Here is a 27,918-nt window from a genome sequence, read left to right as displayed (position 1 = left end):
GCTCTCTGCTTATGGCCTGGGAAGGCAGTGGAGGATGGCCCAAGTGCTTGGGCCCCTGCACCCGCACGGGAGACCAGGAGGAAGCACTTGGCTCCTGGCTTCGGATTGGTGCAGTGCCGGCCATAGTGGCCATCTGGGGAGTGAATCAATGGAAGGAAGACCTTTCTCTCTGTCTCTCTCTCTCACTGTCTATGGCTATACCTGTCAAATTAAAAAAAAAAAAAAAGTCAATAATGTTCAGAATAATTTTTAAGAGATTTATTTACTTATTTTAAAGGCAGAGTTACAGGGAGAGATCATCCATTCCTGGCTCACTTTCCAAATGGATGCAGTGCTCAGCCAGGCTGAAGACTTTCATCCAGGTCTTTCACATGGGTGAGGGCCCAAGCACCTGGGCCATCTTCTGCTGCTTTCCCAGGCACATTTGTAGGGAGGTGGATCAGAAGTGGAGCAGCTGGGACACGAACTTGTGCCCATATGGGATGTTGGCATCACAGGAGTCAGCTGAGTCCGTTAAGCCACAATGGCAGCCCCCAGAATAACCTTTAAATTATTTAAATTTCTCTTGAATAATCAGTTAGAAGAGGATAAAAATAGTAAGATGATATAAAACCAGATGGAGTGTGTGATGAATTTGCATAACTGTTGATACCTAGTAGAATTTAATACAATGATATACTCTTTTTTTTCCTCCATTTGAAAACATAGGTAAGCTCTCATCTTAAATTCCTTGATCCTGAGATAACAGCTTCCAATACTGTAGGTTACAAATGTTCAAGATCTGTTACTTGGGTAACACCGTTATGCTGATGATTCCAAAATATATTCCACATTCGGATCAGAAGAAATATATTAAGTAGGAAACTTTGAAAATAATAAAGAATTGGTTCAGTATACAAAGTTGCCCCTAAATAAAGGCAGCAAGGATTTTCTACCCTCACTATATTGAAAAGAATTTAGAATATCAGAGTTAAATGTGATTTTTAAAAATTTAGAGGGGAGCAGAGATTAAGATGGTGGAAAGGGAAGCTTACTGTTCTAGTCTAGAAGATAGTTTGAAAAAAATGGAGAGAGTCCAGTTTCAGGGAAGAGTTAGGGAGAAAATGGCAGAGGAAACTCCATGCAAATTAGAGGGACACAGTGGACCTACATGGAAGGTATGGACACCCACAACTCAGGACCCAGCAGCCAAGAGCGTCTGCACCAGTGTCGGAGAGTGTGGGTTGAGCCAACAGATAGAAGACCTTTCTTTCTATCTCTGCCTCTGACTCTCTCTAACTCTGCCTTTCAAATAAATAAACAAACTTGTGTAAAAAAAAGAATAAGAAACAAACATGACGCCCCCAAAAGAATACAACACTTCAATTCTAGATTATGAAGATGAAGAAACTGAAGAAATGCGAGAAAAGGAATTCAAAAAATTGATCATAGGGTTACTTAGAAGTAATCAGAACCAAATGCTCAAACTAATGAAATCTATTTATGACATGAAAGAAAATTTCTCTCATGAAATTGTGATCTTAAAGAGAAAGCAAAATGAAATCTTAGAAATGAAGAATTCCATAGAACAAACAAAAAGTGTTAAAAAAAGACAAAGAAGGGGACTATGTAATGATTAAGGGATCAATTCAACAGGAAGATGTAACTATTATAAACATATATGCATCTAATTACAGGTCACCTGGCTATTTAAAAGAAATGTTAAGGGATCCAATGGGAGACATGGACCAAAATACAATAGTAATGGGGGACTTCAATACCCATTTTCAGCAATGGTCAGATCAACCAGACAGAAAATCAGCAAGGAAAACGGCAGAGTTAATCAACACTATAGACCAAATGGACCGAACAGATATCTACAGAACTTTCCATCCTATAGCCGAGAATACACCTTCTTCTCAACAGTGCATGGAATTTTCTCTAGGATTTACCACAAGTTAGGCCATAAAGCAAGTCTCAGCAAATTCAAAAAAATCTAAATCATACCATGCATCTTCTCAGACCACATGGAATGAAGCTATAAATCAGCAACAGAGGAATCTCTAGAACATATGCAAAAACAATGAGATTGAGCAACATGATACCAAATGAACAGAGGGTCAATGAAGAAATCCAAAGAGTAATCAAAAAATTTCTGGAAAAAATTGAAGACAACAATGCAACATATCAAAACTTATGGGAGGCCGGCACCGTGGCTCACTTAACTAGTCCTCCGCCTGCGGTGCTGGCACCCTGGGTTCTAGTCCTGGTTGGGGTGCCGGATTCTGTCCCGGTTGCTCCTCTTCCAGGCCAGCTCTCTACTGTGGCCCGGAAAGGCAGTGGAGGATGGCCCAAATGCTTGGGCCCTGCACTCGCATGGGAGACCAACCAGGAGGAAGCACCTGGCTCCTGGCTTCGGATTGGTGCAGTGTGCCAGCTGTAGGGGCCATTTGGGGGCATGAACCAATGGAAGGAAGACCTTTCTCTCTGTCTCTCCCTCTCTCACTGTCTAACTCTGCCTGTCAAAAAAAAAAAAAAAAAAAAAAAAAAAAAAAAAAAAACCACAAAACCCACATGGGATACAGGGGCTGTCACTGTGGTGTAGCAGTTAAAGCTGTCGCCTGCAGTGCTGACATCCCATATTGGCGCCAGTTCAAGTCCCAGCTGCTCCACTTCCAATCCAGCTCTCTGCTATGGCCTGGGAAAGCAGTGGAGGATGGCCCAAGCCCTTTGGCCCTGCAGCCACTTGGGAGATGCAGAGGAAGTTCCTGGCTTCGGATGGGCACAACTCCAGTCATTGCAGCCATCTGGGGAATGAAGACCTCTCTCCCTCTCTTTCTCTCTCTCTCTTTGCCTCTCTTGTAACTCTAACTTTCATATAAATAAACTAAAAATAAATTAAAAGAAACTAATGGGATACAGCAAAAGCAGTGGTAAGAGGAAAGTTTATAGCAATAGGTTCCTAGCTCAAGAAATTGGAAAGGCACCAAATAAATAAACATCAATGCATCTCAAGAATCTAGAAATAAAACAGCAAACAAAGCCCAAAACTAGTAGGAGAAAAGAAATAATAAAATTAGAGAAGAAATCAACAAAATTGAAACAACAACAACAAAAATATTACAAATGATCAGCAAAATTTAGAGCTGGTTTTTTTGGAAAAAAAAAAATAAACAAAATTGACACACCATTGGCCCAACTAACCAAAAAATGGAAAGATGAAAATGGAAATTTAACAACAGACACCACAGAAATAAAAATAATCATCAGAAATTACTACATAGAGCTGTATACCGACAAACTGGGAAACCTAGAAGAAATGGATAGATTTCTGGACACATACAACCCATCTATACTGAGCCATGAAGACACAGAAAACATAAACAGATCCATAACCAAGACAGAAATTGAATCAGTAATAATGACCCTCCCAACAAAGAAAATCCTAGAATCAATGGCTTCACTGCTGAATTCTACCAGACATTTAAAGAAGAACTAACTCCAATTCTTCTCAAGCTATTCAAAGCAATTGAAAGAGAGGGTGGCTGGCGCCGCGGCTCAATAGGCTAATCCTCCGCCTTGCGGCGCTGGATTCTGTCCCAGTTGCCCCTATTCCAGGCCAGCTCTCTGCTGTGGCCAGGGAGTGCAGTGGAGGATGGCCCAAGTGCTTGGGCCCTGCACCCACATGGGAGACCAGGAGAAGCACCTGGCTCCTGCCTTCAGATTAGCGCGGTGCACCGGCCTGTCAAAAAAAAAAAAAAAAAAGGAAAAGAAAAGAAAATACATCTCAGTAAAAAATAATAGTGGGAATAAGAGAGGGAAGAGGGGTGGGAGTATGGGTGGGAGGGCAGGCACAGGGGGAAGAATCACCATGTTCCTAAAGTTGTAATTATGAAGTGTATGAAGTTTATAATGGTAAAGTTGTTTAATTATGTATTCATGCCTATGGACTTATTTCTAAGGGTACAGTTTAAAAAACTTGCCATGGAACCTCAAATCCCTTTAAGCTGGGTGATATAAATACCTTCTTAATTGTTACAGTGAGCATATAGATAGGATTAAGTGTCTGGTAATAAAAACAGATAGAATTAAAAAGGAATGAATGCTCCAACATGGGAAGCAGTCTACATAGCAGAGTCGTAGAATGACAATTGATGTAAGTAGGACCCTGACCTCAGAATCAGCCCTTAAGACATTCTGGTCTGGCTGAAAAGCCCATGAGAGCATTTCAGGCATGGAAAGCCAAGACACTGTGGTAAAACATGTCCTACATGAAGGACCTAGGTGGGTGAGACCCCAGTAGAAAGAAGTAGTCATCAAAGAAGGAGGTACTTTTCTCTGAAGGGAGAAGAGAACTTCCACTTTGCTTATATTTTTGTCTAAATACTGATGGAGTTTGTGAATTCAAAAGGCTTCCACAGCCTAGGCATTTCATGCCAAGAGCCTCAGGTGATAACTGACGTCATACATAAGTCCTAATTGTTAAATTAACAACAGGAGTCACTGTGCACTAACTTGTCATGCAGGACCTTTGTCCATAAAGAGTTGTATTATAATTATGTCTAAGTGTTCCCAAAAGATGTATCATTCTTGGTGCTTCTTTAAAGTTAATTAAATTTCTAAAAAAAAAAAAAAAGTGAAATTAACTTCAAGATGCAATGACTTTGAACAGCCCTTGTCCAGACTTTTGAGGAACAGTGTTTTTGGGGTGTGTGTGTGTGTGTGTGTGTGCAAATCGTTGAACTCAATTACTTAGTATAGAGTTAGCCTTATGTATATAAAGTTATCAAAAATGGATCTTAGTGGAGAATGGGGCTAGGACTAGGAGAGGGAGGAGGAAGAGGGGTAGGGACATGGATGGCAGGGCGGGTAGGGTGGGAAGAATCACTATATTCCTAAAGTTGTAATTATGAAATGCATAAAGTTTATATTCCTTAAATAAAAGGTTTCATTGGGAAAAAAAAAAACATTTAAAACCAGAATAATATGTGTGCTTATTTCAAGTGTGCTACAGGGATGAGGAAAAAAGCATTCTGTCTACTGGTTTTTTGGTTTGTAAGAACCTAAGAAATTTATACACAGTGAAACAGAAACAGACTTTTCATAAAATACATATTGAGAACCATAATAAAAAGGCATAATATACAATATCAATTTCATAAGAAAATTTTTACAGCAAATAGAAAATGAATTATCACATAATTTTACTGAGACCTTAAAAAACATCTACCTGTAACATAAGGTCATCTGAGTTTACTTAGTGCTAAAACTCATTGATCTTTTAAGTGAGCAGCCTGTAATAATTATACAAGATTGTAATTCAGGAAGGAGAGAACAAAAAAAGAAGAAAGTAGAGATATACCAACACAACCTACATTTTCTGGATTTATATTAGAGTTTTAAAGTGTGTTAATGTAACTTTTATAACTTGAACAAATTGTTACCAGTATAGAAATCACTCAAATTTGCTTTAAGTGGATAGATGTATTTTAATTCTCCAAATATAGTTAAGTAGCTATTAAGCTACTTTTATTTTTCCAGAAAGAGACAGCGAGAGGAAAGAAGAACAAAAAAGCTACCAGTAGAAAACACTCAACAAAATGGCAGAAGTCCTTTCCTATATGTCATTACTTTAATATAAATGGGTTAAATTCCTCAATCAAAAGACATAACATGGCTAAATAAACAAAAATCCAGTCCAACTACATACTACTGTTAACAAGTGACTCTCTTTAGATTTAAGGACACTTATGCTGAACGTGAAAGGTTAGAAAAGATATTCCTTATACATAAGAACCAAGAGTGAGCAGGAATAGCAATAATTATATCAGATTTTGAGTAAAAAAGAGACAAGACATCATCTAACAATAAAAAGTCTAATTCACCAGGAAGCTTTAACAATTATGTATGTACCAACACTGGAGTATTCAAATATTTTAAGCAAATACTGACAGAACTAAAGGAAGAAATAGCAAACATATTGTAGAAGATTTCAACACCTCACCTTCAATAATAGATAAGACATCCAGACAGAAGATCAATAAGGAAACAAAGAACCTGAATAACAGATGGACCAAACATACATAGATACAACATTCTGCCCAACAGCCACAATACCTAGGTTCTTATCAATTGCACATGGGACATTCACCAGGACAGATTACATGTTAGGTCACAAAACATGTTAACAAGTTTAAGAAGATAGAAATCTATCCTGTATATATTTTCCTAACACAGTGGAATGAAACTATATTTCAATAGCAGATAGAAAACAGGAGAATTTGTAAATATGTAGAAATTAAACACATGCATTTGAATAACCAATGAACAGATCAAGAAAGAAATCAAAAGGAACCAGAAAAAGAAGAACAAATTAAGCCCAAAGTTAGTAAAAGGAAGGAAATACTAAAAATTGGAGCAGAAATAAATGCAATAGGCAACAGAAAAAACTGAAGGAAAAAATAAAAACCTGAGGAAACTTAGTTTGTTTTTAAAAAAACAATCAACAGAACTGATAAACCATTACTGAGACTAATGAAGACTCAAATAAAGCAGAAATGAAAGAGAAGATTTACAACTGATGCCACAAAAATAAAAAGGGTTTCTAAGAGATATTCTGAACAATTACATACCAACAGAAGAAACTGACAAATTCCTGGGCACATATAATCAATCAAGACAGAATTATGAAGAAATAGAAAATCTGAACAAACCTACAACCAGTAAGGAGGCTGAATCAGTAATAAAAAGACTCCCATAAAAGAAAAGCCTAGGACCTAAAGGATACAAATGCTCAAGTCTACATTTAAAGAATACAAATACAGGGCCAGTGCTGCGGTGTAGTGGCTAAAGCCACCACCTGCAGTGCCAGCATCCCATTGGTGCGCCAGTTAATTTGCAGTCAATTAGGGAGTGAGCCAGTGGATGGAAGACCGACCTCTCTCTCTCTCTCTCTCTCTCTCTCTCTCCTTCCCTCCCTCCCTCCCTCTCTCTCTCTCTTTGCCTAGCCTTCTCTCTGCTTAACTCTGACTTTCAAATAAATAAATAAATCTTAAAAAAAATACAAATACAGATGCAAAGCAATCCCTATCAAAATCCCAATGGCATTTATTGCAGAAATAGAACACTGAAATTTACGTGAAACCACAAAGACTCCAGACAATATGAGGAAGAAGAGCAAAGCTAGAAGCATCATATTTTACATATTACATGTTACAAAGCTACAGTAATCAAACAGTATGGCTGTTGATTTACCCTTATTGACATTCATGAAACTAAGTTACTCATTTACACTATTGTGTAGTATTCATTTATGTGTCTATATTTTTTTCAAAGCTAGGTTATTCATTTACACTACTGTGTAGTATTCATTTATGTCTATATTTTTAAAGCTATTGTAAAATAAACAAAATCTACTTTTTATGCATCAAGTGTATAATTCATTAGCATTAAGTACATTTAGAATGTTATACAACTGTCACCAGTATCCCTTTCCAAAACTTAATCCTTTCAGTCAGAAACACTACATTCATTTAAACAGTAACTCCTTATTCTCCCCTACCTCAAGGCCCTGGTAGTCCTTGTGCTTTTTTTTTTTTTCTTTCTTTCCTTTTTTAAAAAGACATTTATTTGAAAGGCAGAGTTATAGAGAAAGACAGAGAAGAGAGACCTTCCATCAGCTGGTTCACTCCCCAAATGGCTGCAATCGTCAGGTCTGGGCCAGGCAGAAGCCAGGGCCAGGAGCTTCATCTCGATCTCCCATGTGGGTGCAAGGGCCACTGCTGTCCCAGATGCTTTAGCAGGAAGCTGGACTGGAAGTGGAAAATCCAGGACTTGAACTTGGTGCTCATATGGGATGCCAGTGTTCCAGATGGTGGCTTAACCTACTGCACCAAAATCCTGCTCTCCCCCCATTCCATTTCTTATGAATTCATCCATTCTTGGACCTCATAGAATACATAATTCAATATTTGCACTTTTGTGCACGTGTCTGTTTACTGATAGTCCACATCTTCAGGGTTCATCCATATTGTAGCATGTGTTAGAATTTCGTCCATTTTATGGTTGAATAATATTCCATTCCATACAGATCATATATTTTAGAAATGCTTTTAAAGCCAACTCTAGGGGCCAATGTTGTGGCACAGCAGGTTGGGCTGCCACCTGAGACCTCTGCATCCCATATGAGTGCTGGTTGAGTTTCAGCTGCTCCACTTGCAATCCAGTTCCCTGCTAATGTGCCAGTGAAAGCAGTGGAAGATGGCTCAAGTGCTTGAGCCTCTGCCATCCACATGGGAGACCCAGATGGAATTCCAGGCTCCTGGCTTTGACCTGGCCATGCCCTGGCTGTTGTAGCCATCTGGGGTGTGTACCAGTGGATGGAGATAATGTTCTCTGTTTCTCCCTTTCTGTGACTCTTTCAAATAAATAAATAAAATTTTTAAATAAAAAATAATTTAAAAAACCAAGTTTAAAGTTTCTATTGCAATTAGAATAAAATCTAAATCCTTACTGTGGCGTGATCTTACTCCTGCCAGTTCTCTGACCTCATCTCCTTCTACTTCCCTCATTTCACCCCACACTGCTGCACGGCCACACCAGCCTGCTTGTTGCTCAAAGAAATCCACTCTTCGACCTGAAGGATATCTCTGAACATTGTTCCCTCAGCATCAAAATTTACGGTTTGCTTCCTTCTCCTTTAGATCTTTACTGAATGCCACCTTCTCAGACAGGCCTTCCCAAGCCACCTAATTAAAATTCAGAATCATCTCTCCCACACCCTTAGAATTCTCTTTTCCCTTCTCCTTTTTTAGTTTTCTACATAGCACTTATCACCACTTGTATTAGTCTTTTAGGGCTGATAAAATATCACTGGGGTGAGTGTTGTGGCACAGTGAGTTAGCATACTGCTTGTGGTGCCTGCATCCTACACTGGAGTTCAAATCCAGTTCAAATCCTGGCTACGCTGATACTATTAATGCATCTTAAGAGGCAGCAGATGAAGGTTCAAGTGTGTGGGCTGGTACCAACCATGGAGAAGACCTGGCTTCGACCTGCACTGACCTGGGTGCTGCGGCCACCTGGGAAGTAGATCAATGGAAGGAAAGACCTTTCTGTCTGTCTGTCTTTCAAGTAGATGGGGGAAAAAATGTCAAAGACTAAGTGTCTTAAACAACAGAAATTTATTGCTCACAGTTCTTCAGGTTGGGAAGTCTGAGATCAAGGTGTTGGCCAAAGTGGTTTCTGGTGAGGGCAACCTGCCTGGCTTGGAGATGACTGCCCTCTCACTGCATCCTCATAAAGCCTCCCTCCATGTGTGAGCAGAGGGAGAGCAACAGAGCTCTCAAGTGTCTACTTAAAAGGATATCGAGTCTGTCCTATCAGATCAGGACCCCATCCTCATGACCTCATTTAACTGTAATTATTTTCCTAGAGGTTTCACCTCCTAATATATCCACACCAAGAGTTAGGGTTTCAATAAAAGAAATCTGGTTGGACACAAACAGTGATTAACATGATGTAACGGGTCACTATCTTTCTATGTATCTGGTTTTTTTTCCTCTCACCTGTAGAATATGAGGATAATGATTTTTGTATATAAGGGTAATGATTTTTGTCTCTGTGCTTACTAGTGCTTGTCCAGTACCTAGAATAGTACTAGACACACAGAAAGTACTCAAAAATATTGGCTGGATAAATTTAATAAATGAATGAAAAAGGAAGGTCTAAAATAATGAAAGATTAAAGAGGAAAATAACATAAAATGAAGTGTCAAATGTGTAATAAAAGAATATTCAGGTGATTTGCAGGATGACAATAAAGATGAAGGGCAAAGAATAATATTATTAACAGAAATAAGCTCAGGCTACAGTTTTTATTGGAGAGTTATTATTTGTTTTCTTCCTTAAGAAAATAATGTGTAAAGGTTTAGAAAGATAGTGGAGATCAAATAGGATACCAAATTTGAGATATTCCAATTATGAGAGGAAAAAATATGGTTTTATCTTAAAAAGCTCAAATGGAAGTACATATCCTCTGGGTACAGCCAATTTTTAGTTCAGATGGAGACACAAGGAATACTTTGAAAAAGAAGAATTTGATGATTATAAGACAGTATTTCCCCAGAGTACACTGTATTTATTTTATCTCTTCAATGAAAGTCTTTAAAAAGTACCCAAAAAGCTTCCATTTAGGAATAACAAGGACTACTTGCAAATTTGGAGTGTAGTTCAGTAGCAAAATAGCTGAAACACGTGAATCAGAATTAAGAAAAAATATTCAAAGTGAACAAGTGAAATGATCTATAGAAAAATTTTCAGATAACAAGATATATTTAGGCCTATTGCTCTTCCATTCTAATTTCAAGTGACACTCAAATTGCAGATTTAGGGGGCTGGTGCTGTAGTGTAGCAAGTTAAGCCACTGTCTGCTGTACTGGCATCCCATATGGGCACTGGTTCAACTCCCAGCTGCTCCACTCCTAACCCAGCTCCTTGCTGATGAGCCTGGGAATGCAGCAGAGCTTGGCTCAGGTGCTTGTACCCCTACACCCACATGGGAGACCTTGGCTTTGGCCTGGCCCAGCCCCAACCATTGCAGCCATTTGGGGAGTGGACCAGTGGATGGAAGACGTCTTTCCTTATCCTCTATCTCTCCCCCCTCTCTAACTCTACCTTTCAAATAAAAAGAAAAAAAAGTACAGATTTGGGGTCAGCATGTGGCACAGTAGGTTAGGCCTCCACCTGCTGCACTGGCATCCCATATGGGTGCCAGTTCAAGTCCCAATTGTTCCAGTTCTGATCCAGCTCCCTGTTAACGTGCCTGGGAAAGCAGTGGAAGATAGCCCAAATGCTTGGGCCCCTGCACCCACATTGGGAGACCAGGAAGAAGCTCCTGACTCCTGGCTTCAGATGGGTTCAGCTCTGGCAGTTGCAGCCATCTGGGAAGTGAACCAGGGATGGAAGACCTCTCTGTCTCTCCCTCTGTCTGTAACTTTGCCTTTCAAATAAATAAAACAAATCTTTTAAAAAGTTACAGGTTTATACAGCTTATTTCTCTTGTCAAAGATATAACATGTAAACATACAAAAAATGATTAAATTTTGTTAATATCCTTAATAAGCACATACAAATCAAATAGCATAAAAGAAAATACACTGACACAAAGCCAGTTCTTGGGCTTTAAGGGTTACATTTTTTAAAAATGTGAGATATCTATGATAAATTGTTTTTCTTGGTACATGCAATTCAAAGACCAGCTAACATTTAGTGAGAGAAATGATTTAATTTACCTACTGGTGTTCACATCACTTGGGTTAATTTCAAAGGCATTTTTTTTAAACAGTTAGATCTCATAAATTAAAAGATACTTTGGAATATCTCTGCTTATCTGGATATTGTCATTTTACTTTTTCAAACTTCTTAAAACCAGTATCTCACTAGGGAGGCAATAAGTTAGAATGCAGCCTAGTGGGGAAATCCTGCATCTGCTCAATGTTCATAGCTTTTACACAGTTCCAGATGTTGAGCACATTAATAATATACTAACTCAAAGCCTCTTTTTGAAACTTTAGAAAGTGCAAATTGCATTAAGACCTCTTTGCCCTCATTAATGGTATTGTTACAATCCCAGTCCTCTGGAAAATGTTTTTTGGCATGTGTTTAACTTTATAATATTGCCTTCCCTTTACTCACTTTAATAGCCAGTACTCAAGTCTTAATGCTTTTAATAGGCCTGCCTAAACAGACTACCATCTTTTGTAATCTTATTCACATAATTTATTTAATAGGAAAAACATCGTATTTTTTCTATCTTAAGATGATTCTTCACTCTTCTCATGATCTATTAATTTTTAAGAAATGTTTCTTTTATATGGTAGATATTTGATATAATACATGTTAGAAATATTATCCTTGTAATTTAGTAACTTTGTAGGTAACATTTTTAGTTACAGTAAACATTAGCATATTTTATGTACACAAACAAAATATAGAATGACAAAAATATATTAATTTCTATTGAAACACCTCCCAATTTGGTGACAGTCGACTTTGTACTTTTACCTCAAAAGGATGGGTTACACTTCAGGATCAAACTTTCAATAAAAATAGAATGAGTAGTGAACTTGAAAGAATTATATGTATGAGTATTGTTCTGAAGTGAAAATAAGAGCCCTTGTAGTTGTTGGCAATCTAAGTGGAAAAATTCGACAGTCCTGCATGAAAAAGCAGTCCCTCACATAAATTAAAATTTAGAAGCTTAAGGAGTCCAGAAATGTTGGAGCTACACCATGTTACTGACACATTTATTTAGAGTCACAAACACACATTCTGATAAAAGTAAACAATATCTACAAGGCAAAAAATTTTAAATCAAATGACATTGCTAAAATAATGTTTACCTTTACTCATGGCAATTTTTTTTTTTTTTTTTTTTTTGGACAGGCAGAGTCAGACAGTGAGAGAGAGAGAGAGAGAGAGAGAGAGAGAGAGAGAGAGAAAGGTCTTCCTTTTTCTGTTGGTTCACCCCCCAAGTGGCTGCTACGGCCAGCACATTGCGGCCAGCGTGCTGCACCGATCCGAAGCCAGGAGCCAGGTGCTTCCTCCTGGTCTCCCATATGGGTGCAGGGCCCAAGGACCTGGGCCATCCTCCACTGCACTGCCAAGCCACCGCAGAGAGCTGGACTGGAAGAGGAGCAACCGGGACAGAACCAGCGCCCCAGCTGGGACTAGAACCCGGGTGCTGGTGCCACAGGCAGAGGATTAGCCTAGTGAGCCGCGACGCCAGCCCTCATGGCAATTTTCTTGGATGAAATCTCTTGAAAACTAAGGGCCAGCATTATAGCACAGTGGGTTAAGCAACACTGGCATCCCATGTTGGAGTGCTGGCTTAAATTCCAGCTGTTCCTCTTCTGATTCAGTTTCTTGCTAATGTGCCTAGGACGGCAGCAGAGGATGATCTGCAGTAGTCCCGGCTGCAGATGTGGGAGACCAGGATGGAGTTCCTGGCTCTTGGTGTCAGCCTGGCCCAGCCCTGGCTGTTCTAATCATTTGGGGATTAAACCAGAGATGAAGGATCATCTCTCTTCACACCACCTGCTTTGCGTTTTAAATAAGTAAATCTTAAAAAATTAAGAGTGTCATAGTAGACTAAGCCTCCACTTGCAGTGCCAGCATCCCACATAGGCACTGGTTTGTGTTCTGGCTGCTCCTCTTCTGACCCAGCTCTCTGCTTATGGCCTGGGAAGGCAGTAGAAGATGTCCCAAGTGCTTGGGCCCCTGCAACCACATGGGAGACCTGGAAGAAGCTCCTGGCCTTTGGATCAGCTTAGCTCTGGCCATTGTGGCTATTTGGGGAGTGAACCAGCAAATGGAAGACTTCTCTTTCTGTGTCTCCCTCTCTCTCTGTAACTCTCTTTCAAAAAAAAAAAAAAAGAAAAGAAGAAGAAGAAGAACCCCACTGTTTACAAATGGAGCAAATTCAAGAATTCTGATTCTGGTTGATTCATCAATGCCTGAGGTAATTAGTTTATTAAAATATACATTCAACAAATTTACCATTTTAAAGCCAAGTAGATGTTAGCTGAAATCTAAATGAACCAATTTATTCATAAAAATTCAACTATATATTTCATTTCCAAAAAAAAAAAAAAAAAAGGCAGGCAGTGATGGTGTGGGTATTTGATCTAGTAGTCAAAATGCAGCACGCCTACATCTCTTACTCGAGTGCCTGGTTCCATTTTTCAGCTTCCTATTTATGCTCATCCTAAGAGACAGGAGATAATAGCTAGTAGTTGCGCCCCTCCCACCCATATGGGAGACCTAGACTGAGTTTCTGTATAACTATTTCGGCCTGGCACAGTCCTGGCCATTAGGGGCATTTAGAGAGTGAACCAGCAGATCAAATTTCTGCCTCTCTGCCTCTTAATAGACTTTTTTTTTTTTTAAAGGCAACTATACTAATGTACTTCTGTGAAAAGACTAATTAAGTAAACTATAATGAGATTAGTATACTTCCAATTATAATGTTTCCTAAGAGCTGGTACTTCCAAATGTTGCCAGCTTGAACCTGCTATAATCTGTTGCCTTAAAACTTGAAGGTGAAATGCTCTGGAAAATTCACCACTTCACAATCTACTGGAGAAGAGACAAAAGAATCATACTTAAAATACAGTGTGATATGAAACGAAAATAGAAAATATTAAGCATGGGGCCAGCCCTGCGGCACAATGGGTTAAAGCCCCAGCCTGCAGCACTGGCACTCCATATGGGCGCCAGTTCAATCCTGGCTACTTCCAATCCAGATTCCTGCTAATGTGCCCAAGAAAGCAGCAGAGGGTGGCCCAAGTCCTTGGGTCCCTGCAACCATGTGGGAGACCTAGGAGAAGCTCCTGGCTTTGGATTGGCTCAGCTCCAGCCATTGTGGCCTTCTGGGGAGTGAACCAGCAGATGGGAAGACCTCTCTTTCTCTTTGTCTACCTCTCTCTGTAACTCTCTTTCAAATAAATAATAAATCTCTGAAAAATAAAGATTCAGAAAATACTAACACAGGAAAACATCAAACCACAAAGAGAGGGAGAAAAAACAGCAAAGTATCCACAAAACAACTCAAAACAATAAAACAGCAGGAGGAAGCCCATACCTATCAGTAAGTACTTTTCTTTTTCTTTCTTTTTTTTTTTTTTTTAATTTGACAGACAGAGTTAGACAGTGAGAGAGAGAGAGAGAGAGACAGAGAGAAAGGTCTTCCTTCTGTTGGTTCACTCCCCAAATGGCTGCTACGGCCGGCGCTGCACAGATCCAAAGCTAGGAGCCAGGTGCTTCCTCCCGGTCTCTCATGCAGGTACAGGGCCCAAGCACTTGGGCCATCCTCCTCTGCCCTCCCGGGCCACAGCAGAGAGCTGGACTGGAAGAGGAGCAACTGGGACTAGAACCCGGCACCCATATGGGATGCCAGCACTGCAGGCGGAGGATTAACCAAGTGAGCCACGGCGCCGGCCCCCAGTAAGTACTTTTCATATAATATGGGTAAACTCTCCAATGGAGGGGGCGGATGAATTAAAAAATAAAAAACATAACAGCTATATGTTGCCTTCAAGAGACTGACCTCACTTTTAAGGGCACCATCAACTGAAAGTGAAGTGTTGGACAAAGATAATTCTATGTAAATGGAAACCAAAAGAAAGCAGGGGTAGCTATGCTATATCAGACAAAGCAAACTTTAAGTCAAAAACTATAAAACAAAACAAAGAATATTATAAAATGATAAAAGGGTCTGTTCAATAAAAGAATGTAGAAATTAAAAATATGTACGAACTCAACATCAGAACACCCAAATACATAAAGCAAACACGAATGGATCTGAAAAGACAGACTGCAACACAATAACATCAGAGGATTTAAACACTCCACTTTAAACAATAGAAAATTAATAAAGAAACACTATATTTGAACAATATAGCAAGCATTCCACTCAACAGCAATAGAGTAACACATTCTCAAATGCACATGGAACATTCCCATAAGTAGGCCACAAAGCAAGTCTTAGGAAGTTTAAGAAGAATATCAGATATCTATTTCAGCCACAATGGGATGAAATGAGAAATCAGTTAAAGGAACAATTCACAAATACATGGAAATTAAATAATATGCTATTGAACAACTACTGAGTTCATGAAAATATTAAAAGGGAAATGAAATAATATCTTGAGATGAACAAAAATAGAAAAATTTGTGTGATTCAGCAAAATTAATTCTTTTTGGAGAGTGAACCAAAATGCTTACTTATTTATTTAATTTGAAAAAGTGATGGAGAGAGAATGAGAGAGATGTTCCATCTGCTAGCTCACTCCCCAAGTGCTGGCACCAGCCAGGACTGGGCCAGGCCAAATTCAGGAGCCCAGAACTCTACCAAGGTCTCCCACGTGGGCGGCAAGGACTAAGTAATTAAACCATCACTGCTGCCCCTGTGCATCGGCAGGAACGTGAATCACAAGCAAAGGTGGGTCCCTAACCCCAGGTAGTCTGACAAGGGGGTACAGTTATTTCAAGGTGGGTTAACCCACTGTGCCACAATATCCACTCAAGCAAAAGCATTTCTAAGAAGTTTGTAGTAATAAATCTGTATGTAAGAAAGACAAAAACTCACAAACAACATGACTTCTCAAGGAACTACAAAAAGCATGCTGGCATTGTGGCCCAGCAGATTAAGCTGCTGCTTGCAATGTCAGCATCCCATATCAGAGCCTTGGCTCAAGGCTGGCTGTATGACTTCTGATCCAGTTCCCTGTTAACGTGCCTGCGAGACCAGTAGAAGATGATTCAAGTATTTGGGTCCCTGCAACCCGCGTGGGAGAGTAGGATGGAATTCCAGGCTACCTGCTTCAGCCTGGCCTGCCCCTCTCAATTGTGGCCATTTCATGAGTGAACCTATATAGATGGAAATCTGTCTCTTCCTCTCTCTGTGTCACTCTATCAAATAAGTAAATCTTAAAAAAAGACCTAAATCCAAAGTTAGTAGAAGGAAAGAAATAACAAAGATCAGAACATAAATAAATGAAAACTAGAAAGACAAAATAAAAGATTGAACCGAAGAATTGGTTTTTTTGTAAAGCTAAACAAAATCAACAAGCCTTTAGTTAGATTAAGAAAAACAAGGTCAGAATTGTGGTGCAGCAGGATAAGTTGGCATCCACACTGGAGTGCTGGTTCGAGTCCTGGCTACTCTGCTCCAGATCCAGTTCCCTACTAATGTGCCTGGGAAAGCAGCCGAGAATCTCCCAAGAACTGCCAGCCATGTGGGAGACACATATGGAGCTCTCGGCTTCTGGTTTTCACGTGGCCCAGCCCTGGCTGTTGTGGCTATTTTGGGAGTGAACCAGGAGATGGAAAATCTCTCTTTCTCTCCCTCTCTGTCTCTCATGCACTCCAAATAAATAAGTCTTAAAATAAATGAATAAAAAGAAAAAGACTCAAATAAAATGAGAGAGGCATGGCAAAATGGCAGCTGCGTAAGATGACCAGCCCCGGGAATCACCTCCCCACAAGGACACCAATTTAAAGAGCTGTTCCTTTACCAAGTCACCTTCACAAGAGCTAGAGAAGCCAGGTGAGAGACCTCATGAGGGTTTTATTGTAACAATAAGAAAAGGGGCACTGAAGAAGGTAGAAAGCAAAGAGGTACCACATTATCCCTCTCCCAGCTGCAAGTAGCACACTGTAGAGAGAGAGGCCTCCAGATAGGGGAGCAAGAGGGAGTAATATTTAGAACTTGGACTTGCAACCCAGTACCAGGCCTGCTCAGGGAAACCTAGAGTTTGACATGGCCTCAGAGCCTCTGCCCTCAAGTCAGTACCTGAAGACTCAGCTTTTGAGCTCACTGGCAGCCAAGAGACCATCAGCACCAGTGATCCCTCAACCTCTAGCAGACAACAGAGCAAGACTCTAGCTGCCAGGAAGTAAGATGGGAAAGAAAGCTTAAGACTTCGTTCAGTGCCAGGCCCCAGGTGATAAGACCGGGCACCAGTTAAAGCCCAAAGGCCTCTATCACCAGGCTGGAGCTCACAGATACGGCCTCTCAATCTGCCCCAGAATCTTTATCCATCTGTTGATTCTATAACTTGAGTATTGTGGATAGCACTGCAATGATTATAGAAGTACAGACATCTCTTTGATATATTGGCCCTTCTATCATGTGAGGATACAGGAAAAGGTGCCATCTTGAAAGCAGACAGCAACCATCGACAGAAAATCAAACCTGCTGGTCCCTGGATCATGGACTTCAGAACCAGGAGAAAATACATTTCTGTTCTTTATAAATTACTCAGTCTGTGGTTATAGTAGCACAGATGAGTTAAGTATACTGAACATTTTGAAATTGCCAAGAATAAATTTCAAATGTTCTCACCATACACAAAAAGTATTTGAAGGGATGGCTATATTAATTAGCTTGATTTAATTATTCAACATTATAATCATAAATCAAAAAAACATTCTTTGTTCCATATATATAATTACAATCATCAATTTATAATAAAATTTAAAAAGCTACCACCTTGTAAGTGCTATTATAGATGTATGTGGACAGGCAGAGAAGAGGGTGACTAATTCTGCCTTCAGGGTAACAGTGGTTTAACAGAGTAGACCTTTGAGCTGGAGAAGGAATATAAAATGTCTGGATAATAAAAATGTCAGAGTGGATTCAAATATGTCACAACACTATAAACAAATGCATTATATTGTTTTCTATTACTGCATAACAAATTTTCACAGTTAAAACAAGTTCAGTCCCATTAAGTACATTCACATTGTTGTGTGACCCATCTTCAGAACCTTCTTCAGGTTACAAAACTGAAACTCTGCCTCTGTTCAACAACTCCCCAGGGCTCCCTCCCTCAGCCTCAGCCCAAGGCAAGCACCATTCTCCTTTCTGTCTCTATGAGTCTGACTACTCTAGAAACTTCACATAAGTGGGATGATATAGTATCTATCATTTTGTGACTGACTTAAATCACTTGCATAAAATCTTCTAGGTTTGTATATATTGTAGCATGAAAACCACACTTATCACCTCAGTTTCTATAAGTCAGAAATCCTAAATGTGTTAAACTTCCCCCAGCTCTTTCCCATTGCTTCTTAGTATTTTAAGTTTACTTATTCAATGTATGATTCAAGCATCTGACTTTGATATGTTAGTATTTTTATCCCATGACATCTGGGATGGCCCATTTGATAAGAGATTTTGAGGCTACCATTTTATCAAGGTAACTCCTTCCTGACAATACCCCAAAAGATGAATTCAAAGGGTGCCAATCTGAAATTGCCAGCCAAAAAGAAAAATTAATTGGTTGCTATCAGAAGATTAACTATAGGGCCGGCACCGTGGCTCACTAGGCTAATCCTCCGCCTTGCGGCGCCGGCACACCGGGTTCTAGTCCCAGTCGGGGTGCTGGATTCTGTCCTGGTTGCCCCTCTTCCAGGCTAGCTCTCTGCTGTGGCCAGGGAGTGCAGTGGAGGATGGCCCAAGTGCTTGGGCCCTGCACTCCATGGGAGACCAGGAGAAGTACCTGGCTCCTGCCATCAGATCAGCGCAGTGCACCGGCCACGGCAGCCATTGGAGAGTGAACCAACGGCAAAGGAAGACCTTTCTCTCTGTCTCTCTCTCTCACTGTCCACTCTGCCTGTCAAAAAAAAAAAAAAAAAAAAAAAAAAGAAGAAGATTAACTATAGACAGATAGTAAAAATTGTAACTCAGACATAATGCCAGGAACTTCCAAGTTTTCTACCCCATATCAAGTACAAAAAAAAATGTTTGAGATTAATAGTAAATTAATCCTAAGTTATACTTAAAAAATTTGCCTGGCAATTCCTATAAAGTGCTGTCTGTATCTCTTCTTCCTCCATGAAAAATAGTTTAGAACTGGTGCTGGCGCTGCAGAGCAGCAGGTTAACACCCTGTCCTGAAGCACCAGCATCCCATATGGGCGCCGGTTCGAGACCCAGCTGCTCTACTTCCGATCCAGCTCTGCTGTGGCCTGGGAAAGCAGCAGAGGATGGCCCAAGTCCTTGGGCCCCTATACCCATGTGGGAGACCCAGAAGCAGCTTCTGGATCCTGGCTTTGGATTGGCGCAGCTCCAGCCGTTGCAGCCATCTGGAGAGTGAACCATCGAATGAAAGACCTCTCTCTCTCTCTCTCTCTCTCTCTGCCTCTCCTCTCTGTGTAACTCTGACTTGCAAATAAATAAGTTAAAAAAAAATAGTTTAGAACTAAGAGGTTAGGCAAGCATGGGAAGTTAGAATGAGTTCAGTTTTCAGACTTAACTACTTAATTGTTGCTTCTTCAAAATTAGTTTACATGGCCATCTATGATTCTAGTTTAATCTTAATTTCCCTTGCCTAATTCTCCCTATATTTTTCACTTTAAAAACTATAAAAATGCAATTTTTTGGAACGAGATGTACAACTGTATGCATGTTTTGACAAAGGGTATGGATTACCATACACACACACACACACAATAAAGCAAAAAAAGCCCACCAAAATTTTATTATTTTAACTGCCACTTTCCCACTGCCATATTATTTTTCAGAATATTCACACTCATTTTCAGCGTAGCATTTCAGAGTAGCTCTTATATCTATACTCTTAAGGATAACAATTTAGCCCATAAGAAAAACAAATGTTAAAAGCAAATATGCGGGCCGGTGCCATGGCTCACCAGGCTAATCCTCTGCCTTGCGGCGCCGGCACACCGGGTTCTAGTCCCGGTCAGGGCACTGGATTCTGTCCCAGTTGCCCCTCTTCCAGGCCAACTTTCTGCTGTGGCCAGGGAGTGCAGTGGAGGATGGCCCAAGTGCTTGGGCCCTGCACTCCATGGGAGACCAGGATAAGTACCTGGCTCCTGCCATCGGATCAGCGTGGTGCGCCAGCCGCAGTGCGCCGGCCATTGGAGGGTGAACCAATGGCAAAGGAAGACCTTTCTCTCTGTCTCTCTCTCTCTCACTGTCCACTCTGCCTGTCAAAAAAAAAAAAAAAAAAAAAAAAAAGCAAATATACATTCAGATATGTCAATATATAGGTACTTGTCTATATGTGCATACTGTTCTAATTAAAAATGATAAATTAAATTGATATTTTTCAGATAAATCAAATTCTGTATTATACCCAAGAATGCTATTATTAAAAGGGCACTGGAATAGAAAATCAAAAGTTCTAAGGCAACTGCTTTCATTAATTAAATGTATGACCTTGTGGAAAGTCAAAACACTGTGGCAAAAAAAAAAAAAAAGGACCTAAATGAAAGAGCTCTGTGATATCCAGCAGAAAGAACCGGCCATCAAAGAAGGAGGTACCTTTCTCTGAAGGGAGGAGAGAACTTACACTCTGACTATCGCCTTGTCCAAATAAGATCGGAGTTGGTGAACTCAAGAGGCTTCCATAGCCTTGGCAGCTCATGACAAGAGCCTCGGGTGATTACTGACGTCATAAATAGGAATGTCAATTGTTAAATCAACAACGGGAGTCACTGTGTACCTACTCTCCATGTAGGAACTCTGTCCTTCATGTGTTGTATTATGCGAATTAATGGTAAAACTACTACTCAAACAGTACTCTATACTTTGTGTGTCTTTGTGGGTGCAGTCTGTTGAAATCTTTACTTAGTATATACTGAGTTGATCTTCTGTATATAAAGATAATTGAAAATGAATGTTGATGAGGAATGGGATGGGAGAAGGAGTGGGAGATGGGATGGTTGCGGGTGGGAGAGGGGTTATGGGAGGGAAAGCCGCTATGGTCCAAAAGTTGTACTTTGGAAATTTATATTTATTAAATAAAAGTTTAAAAAAAAGAACCTAAAAGATAAAAAGTATGACCTTGATCAAATATTTGCCAAATCAATTAACAAATGAATATCTATTGTTTAATAACAAAGAATAGAAGTTCTCAAGAACTACATACATCCAGAGACTGGATGTATGTAGTCAATGCCCAAAGCCATGAAGATTCCTTCCCCTTGGCATTAGAAGAAAAAGCAGATGTTCCTTGAAAAGGCTCAGGTGATTGCTTAAAATATGGCAAGTTCTACAATCCACAGAAATATCTACTATATAAGTGAAAGAAAAACCTTCTCTGAGAAGAAGATATTTGCCATCGCAGTTAAGATACTTCTGGGGCGGGGGGGCAGGCAGCACTGAGGCACAGTGGGTTAAGGCCTCAGCTGTAGGGGAGGATGGCCCATGTGGAGACCCATGCCGGAGACCCTGAAGAAGCTCCTGGCTTCAAATAATTTCAGCTCCAGCTGTTGAGGCCACTGGAGAGTGAACCAGTAGATGGAGGACCTCTCTTCCCCTGTCTCTACTTTTCTTTAACTCTTTCAAATAAATAAATCTATAAAATAAGTAAATCTAAAAAAAAAAAAAAAGGTACCTCCTGGGATGCCCACATTGCATTTCAGGGTGCCTGGGTTCAAGTCCTGACTCCACTCCTGATTCTAGCTTTCTGCTAATGCACAACCCTGAAAGGCAGCTAGTAGTTAGGTTGAAGATACCCGTGTATTTAATGCTGAATAATACTTATAAAACTATAACTAGAAACTGAACAGAAACATTTGCATTTCATTCCTTATCTGACATTCACTGGTGAATGCAAAATATTCCTTCAGAGAACATGCTCATAAAAATGCAAAAGAAAATCAGAGCCTGTATGCAAGCTGCTCCTTTGGCACCAGAGTGTCTCTCTTCAAAGTTACTTAATGGAAACTTTTCTATCCATAAAAACAATTTAGAAACCATACTACTCATAAAAATGATCTCTCCTAGAGTTTTAAAGCAGTAATGCTACTAGCTAAATAACAATAGAGTCAAAAATCAAATTTATTTTAGTGGAGGAATGGCATTCTTCATTAAACTATTTCAATTTCTAGTAATTTTAGAACTAAGGCTCTGAAAGAAATGTAGAGGAAAAAAATCTGGAATAATATCGTTCTCACTTTTATCTCACACAAATGCTGCAGATCATAATGCAGGGAAATCAGTTTTATTTCTCTCAGAGAAAGAGCAAAGCTTTGATTAAATCAATCATTCTAAGTCTCTAGACATACAGGGAAAAACATTTGTTTACTTTCAAAAGCTTCAGACTTCTGTTTCTTTTATGCAAATTTGCAACTTCCCGTCCAGTCTCTCTGTTTTCATACAACCTAAGCTAAACTCTGTGACTCGAAAAATACTCTGTGTGCCTTTGCTAATGCTTTTGCCTCCATCTTGAATGCTATCCTTCTTATTCCCTCGTCAACAGTGGCAATCTATCCAACTTTCTTTAACATCTACTGAAGCAACCTATTGATTGCTTCCTTCAATCAAATGTGATCTTTTCTAACTCTTAATTCCTTTTTTTAAAAAATGATTTATTTTATTTGAAAGGTAGATTAGAGAGAGAGAGAGAATCTTCCAACTGCTGGTTCACTCCCCAAATGGCCACAACGGCTGAAGATGGGCGAAACTGAAGCCAGGAGCCAGGAACTTCTTCCAGGTCTTCCACATGGGTAGCAGGAGCCCTAACACTTGGGCCATTTTCTGCTGCTTTCCCAGGTGCATTAGCAGGGAGCTGGATGGCAAGTAGAGGGGCAGGGAATCAAACCAGCACCCTTATGGAATGGTGTCACTGCAGGTGGCAGCTTAACCTTCTACAACAACACAGGGCTGTGAAACATAGACTATGGGGGGAGGGGGAGGGGATGTGGGAGAGGGAGGGAGGGAGAGATAGAGAGAGGGGAGAGAGGGGGAAGGAGAGAGAGGGGGAAGGAGAGAGAGGGGGAAGGAGAGGGAGTGAAGGAGGGAGAGAGGGCGAGGGAGAGAGGAAGGGAGGGAGAGAGAGAAGGAGGGAAGGCAGGAGAGAGTGAGAGGGAATGAGAGAGAGAAGGAGGAGAGAGGAAGGGAGAGGTAGAGAGAGAGAGGAGAGAGGGGGAGGGAGAGAGAAAGGGAAGGAGGAAGAGGGGAAGGAGAGGGAGGGAAGGAGGGAGAGAGGGCGAGGGAGGAAGGGAGAGGGGGCGAGGGAGGGAGGGAGAGAGGGAGAGAAGGAGGAGAGAGGAAGGAAGGTAGGGAGAGGGAGAGGGGGAAGGCAGGGGGAGGGGGAGGGGAGGGGGAAAGGAGAGGGAGGGGGAGGGGGAGGGAGACTGACTTTCCTTTGCATCTACTGGTTCACTCCCCAGATTGCTATAAAGGCCAAGACTGAACCAGGCCAAAAGCCAGGAGCCATCTGGGCCATCGGCTGCTTTCCCAGGTACATTAGTAGGGGCTGGATCAGAAGCACAGGACTCAAACCCATCACTCTGATACAGGACACCAATGTCACAAGTGGTGGCTTTAACCCACTGTGCTACCACACTGGTCCTTAATTCCTTATTCTTCTTTAGCTCTCTAATGACTATGGGTAGATTTTATTAACTAGAATCAGGATTTGATCTTTTTTTTTTATTGCAACCCAAATGAAATCTTCTTGAAGAGATAATCGTTCATCTCTGAATATTTAACAGGGCTAGGCACAGCCCTTTGCTCAAAATATACATTCAATAATTATTTCCTCAATGAACTAATAAAAGTAAATGTGAAATTAAGTTAACAGATTTCTCAGAAGGATCATAAATGTAATGTAAGTAAGGTTCTCAACACAAATATTTTTGTTATTTTTAAAAATACAATTAAAGACATTAAATGCTCTTTCTCAAGACAGAATAAACATTAATATATGTCATTAGGATGCTCTGCTCCAAAGTGTACATCAGAGGCATTTTAGTTTTTTTGTTTTGTTTTGTTTTGCTAGGCAGAGTTAGACCGTGAGAGAGAGAGAGACAGAGAGAGAGTTATAGCCAGTGAGAGAGAGACAGAGAGAAAGGTCTTCCTTCCATTGGTTCACTCTCCTAATGGCCGATACGGCAGACGCTGCGCTGATACAAAGCGGGCCACAGCAGAGAGCTGGACTGGAAGAGGAGCAACCGGGACCAGAACCTGGGATGCTGGTGCCGCAGGCGGAGGATTAGCTAAGTGAGCCATGGCGCCGGCCGGCCGGCCGGCTGGCATTTTAATTTTTACTTCTACAATATCTCTGATTTCAAAGGCAATTAAGATTTGAAACAGGAAGAGTTACTTTGCATCCATTCATATGGTGATTCAACAGGTAAATTTATGGAGAGCTCATTGGGGCTAGACAGGCTGCCTTTGGGACCTGACTACATCTCGCAGATTTCATTTCACTATTATATTCTCATATGTCACAGTAACAAATCTCGATTGTCGAGGTTTTCCTTTAGCCTTTTCTTATACTGACCAATTAACCCTATGATAGAATGAATCCTAAGACAAACCCTACAAATTTTACCCCCTATACATATCTTGTATAAGCTTTTCCCCTTGAGAGTGACATCAATGAACAAGATAAAATTTTATTCTTATCATCAGATTATATCATGTAGTACAGGAAAAAAAATTTGTAGACGCAGTCAAGGCCCACCTCAGTTAATTTTGAGTTAATCAATGGGAACTTTTCCTGAGTGGGCCTGACTGAACCAGGTGGGACTCATTAAAGACAGATTGGCCCTTCCTGAAAAGAGCCACCTTTGTGGCCATGCTGAGAAAGTCACATGGCTAGGACCTGAGCAAGAGTGATTCCTGGTCAACAGCCAGTAGAAGACTGGGTACCTTAGTCCAACAGGTAAAAGATGACAAAATTCTGCCAACAAACTGAAGAACCCTGGAACTGACTCTTTTTCCAGTCAAGTCCCAAATGAGACTGATGTCCCCAGGTGATCCCTGGCAACAGTCTTGTGATACCAACAGCAGAAAACCCAGATAAGCTGTGCCCAGACTTCTGACTCACACAGGGACATGATAAATGTGTATTGTTTTTGGATGCTAAGTTTGTGATAATTTATTATACATAAGAAAACTAAGGCAACTCTTCTACTTATATCTCAATCATGTTCCCTAATATGCCTCTGAAATAAATTCCAATATAGGATTTCTTTTCTTCTGCATGTTCAATGTCAGACCCTTCCAAATTGAAAAATAGATGACAAGTTACATTTAATAACTCCAGTCACTGGGAAGCCATCACGCTTTGTAGCTGAGTCTCAAAGGGTGCAGGACCAACACCAAGCGGGAACTCACATTCTCTTCAGTCTCAGATCCAATAGAATTTGATTAAGTTCTTCATATTGACTGGATTTACAGTTGTTTCAACACCAGGCTACAGTTTTCAGGATTACATAGGACAACTGGCAAATTGGTATTTGTTGGATTGGATAATGTGGGAAAAACATTGCTACACATATGCTAACAGATGACAGACTTGGACAACATGTCCCAATGTTATATCCCACTTCAGAAGAACTGACCATTGCCAACATCACTTTTATAACTTCGGATCTGAGTAAACATATTCAAGCTCAAGGAGTGCGGAGAAACTGCCTTCCTGTTATCAATGGCACTGTATTTCTGGAGGACTGTACAGCCCACGAGAGGCTATTGGAATCAAAAGAAGAACTTGATTCACTAAGGACAGATGAAATCATTGTTAATGTGCTTAAAATGATTCTAGGGGATAAGATAACAGACTCGAAACCATTAGTGAAAAGAAGTTATGAGGGTTGCTGGTGCTGTGGCACGGGTTAATCCTCTGCCTGCAGCGCCGGCACCCCATATGGGCGCCAGGTTCTAGTCCCGGCTGCTCCTCTTCCAGTTCAGCTCTCTGCTGTGGCCCGGGAGGGCAGTGGAGGATGGCCCAAGTGCTTGGGCTCCTGCACTCGTATGGGAGACCAGGAGGAAGCACCTGGCTCCTGGCTTCGGATCGGCATAGCTCCGGTTGCTGTGGCTATTTGGGGGGTGAACCAACGGAAGGAAGACCTTTCTCTCTGTCTCTCCCTCTGTCTGAAACTCTAACTCTCAAATAAACAAATAAAATCTTTTAAAAAAAATTATGAGGGATGGGCCGGCGCCGCGGCTCACTAGGCTAATCCTCCGCCTAGCGGCGCCAGCACACCGGGTTCTAGTCCCGGTCGGGGTGCCGGATTCTGTCCCGGTTGCCCCTCTTCCAGGCCAGCTCTCTGCTGTGGCCAGGGAGTGCAGTGGAGGATGGCCCAGGTGCTTGGGCCCTGCACCCCATGGGAGACCAGGAAAAGCACCTGGCTCCTGGCTCCTGCCATCGGATCAGCGCGGTGCGCCGGCCGCAGCGCGCTGGCCGCGGCGGCCACTGGAGGGTGAACCAACGGCAAAAGGAAGACCTTTCCCTCTGTCTCTCTCTTTCACTGTCCACTCTGCCTGTCAAAAAATAAAAATAAAAAAAAAAAAATTATGAGGGATGTCTGGTTTATATGGCCAGACAAAAGCAAAGGGAGATTTGTTTCTGTGAGAACTGAATATTCAACCTTTAGAAGTTTTCATGCGCAGTGTGCTCAAAAGGCAAGGTCATGGAAAAGGCTTCTGCTGGATGGCTCAATACACTGAGTAACACCAACTTGCATGGGTCCCAGGCCTCAACATTCAGGACTACTAAGAGATTCGATCATTTATTTGAAAGAGTTATAGAGTGAAGAGCCGGTGCTGTGGCATAGCAGGTAAAGCTGTTGCCTACAGTGCATCCCATGTGGGCACCAGTACAATTCCCGGCTGCTCCACTTCCGATGCTGCTCCCTACTGTGGCCTGGGAAAGCAGTGGAAGGTGGCCCAAGTCCTTAGGGCCCTGCACCTGTGTGGGAGATTTGGAAGAAGCTCCAGACTCCTGACTTCAGATTGGCCCAGCTCTGGCCATTGTGGTCATTTAGGGAGTGAACCTGTGGATAGAATACCTCTCTCTCTCTCTCTCTCTCTCTCTCTCTCTCTCTCTCTCCCTCCCTCTGCCTCTCTGTAACTCTACCTTTCAAATAAATCTTAAAAAAAAAAAAAAAAAGAAAAGTTATAGGGGCCAGCGCTGTGGCGTAGCAGGTAAAGCTGCTGCCTGCAGTGCCAGCATCCCATATGGGTGCTGGTTCAAGTCCCGGCTGCTCCACTTCCAATCCAGCTCTCTGCTATGGCCTGGGAAAACAGTAGAAGATGGCCCAATGATTGGGCTCCTGCACCCACGTGGGAGACCTGGAAGAAGCTCCTGGCTCCTGGCTTCAGATCGGCACAGCTCCGACCATTGCGGCCAATTGAGGAGTGAACCAGCGGATGGCAGATCTCTCTCTCTCTGCCTCTCCTCTCCCTGTGTAACTCTGACTTTCAAATAAATAAATAAATCTTTAAAAAGTTACAGAGGAAGAGAGAGGGATTTTCCACCCACTGGTTCACTCCCCAGATGGTTGCAATGGCCAGGGCTGAGCCAGGCCAAAGCCAGGAGTCGCTTCATCCAGATCTCACACTTGCGTCTTCTTCTGCTGCTTTTCCCAGGTCATAAGCAAGGAGCTGGATTCGA

General features: G+C 41.2%; 1 protein-coding gene and 1 pseudogene across 1 annotated transcript in view; one reads left to right on the top strand and one right to left on the bottom strand.

The window, feature by feature from the left end:
• BRIP1 (BRCA1 interacting DNA helicase 1) overlaps window positions 1-27,918 on the bottom strand; it is a 208,876-nt gene that overhangs the window by 84,200 nt on the left and 96,758 nt on the right.
• On the top strand, window positions 524-27,238 carry LOC149121181 (small COPII coat GTPase SAR1B pseudogene; annotated as a pseudogene).

The sequence above is a fragment of the Oryctolagus cuniculus genome, chromosome 17, assembly GCF_051225735.1.
Source record: "Oryctolagus cuniculus isolate XC-2025 breed Fujian yellow rabbit chromosome 17, ASM5122573v1, whole genome shotgun sequence".
Taxonomy (NCBI): Eukaryota; Metazoa; Chordata; class Mammalia; order Lagomorpha; family Leporidae; genus Oryctolagus; species Oryctolagus cuniculus.
Note: the sequence above shows the minus strand (reverse complement) of the source record. Positions and strands in the feature narration are given on the sequence as shown.